A 1,004-nucleotide genomic window follows, 5' to 3' on the forward strand; every position below is an offset into this window, starting at 1 on the left:
TGAAATTCATACTCAGGAGGAAAAAAAACAGTGAGAACAAAAGAGTGAGACTATGGTTTACCCAGAGGTGTAGAGAAGCCAAAGCTGAGTGTGCCTTAGCATGGAAAAATTATGGAAGGAAACGAACTCAGGAACGATAATTTGAACAACGCCTGTGTACAACACCGAAATTCCACCAATCATCTCATGAAATTCAGTGACGCCCAATTAGTGATCAAAGAAACTAATTTCCGCAGACGCTAGTGCCTCGAATCAGCACTGATCGCTGTTTCGAATACAATTAAACAAAACAACGGCAGCTTCACCATCTCCGAAGTCTTAGCAAGAATCCTCCTGAAAACAGTAAACCCTGCCATCACATAGTCTCTCCTGTTATATTACACACAGCACAGAGAGTGAACACTGAAACAAGCTGCCTCATTCCAGTCTATATTTGTCCAACCTATTTTTATGTTACCCAAGTAATAGCTTTTATATCCTTTTACTCATGTACGAATTAATTGTTCTACCATATTGTATTACTTTTGTCACTACCACTACTACTACTACTACCACTAGTGAACATCGAAATGGTACCTCACTAGTATTACACCTCACTCTGAGCCTTTACATACCCTGTGTCCATGTATTGTTTGTAATGGCTTGATAAAGCTCCTGGAGAGCGAAACGTTGCCACAATAAATGTCACATTAGTTGCACTTGTGTCCTTTTACTTTACATGTTAGAGACACAACCAGAGAGAGATAAGAGAATGAATCAGAAAACCTGGACCTTGTATTCACCCTGATTGGTTCTGACATAGAGCAGTTACATATAAATAACTCCTTGGTACTAGCGAACACACGGTTCTGAATTTCGAATATCTTTTTGTGGGAAAGAGAACTAGAAAGGAAGACAGTGAATGAGATGATGGAGTTTGTGGCTGGAATGTGCAGGGACGCTGTGGTGAAATTCATACTCAGGAGGAAAAAAAAACAATGAGAACAAAAGAGTGAGACCATGGT

The sequence above is a fragment of the Cherax quadricarinatus genome, chromosome 27, assembly GCF_038502225.1.
Source record: "Cherax quadricarinatus isolate ZL_2023a chromosome 27, ASM3850222v1, whole genome shotgun sequence".
Classification (NCBI taxonomy): domain Eukaryota; kingdom Metazoa; phylum Arthropoda; class Malacostraca; order Decapoda; family Parastacidae; genus Cherax; species Cherax quadricarinatus.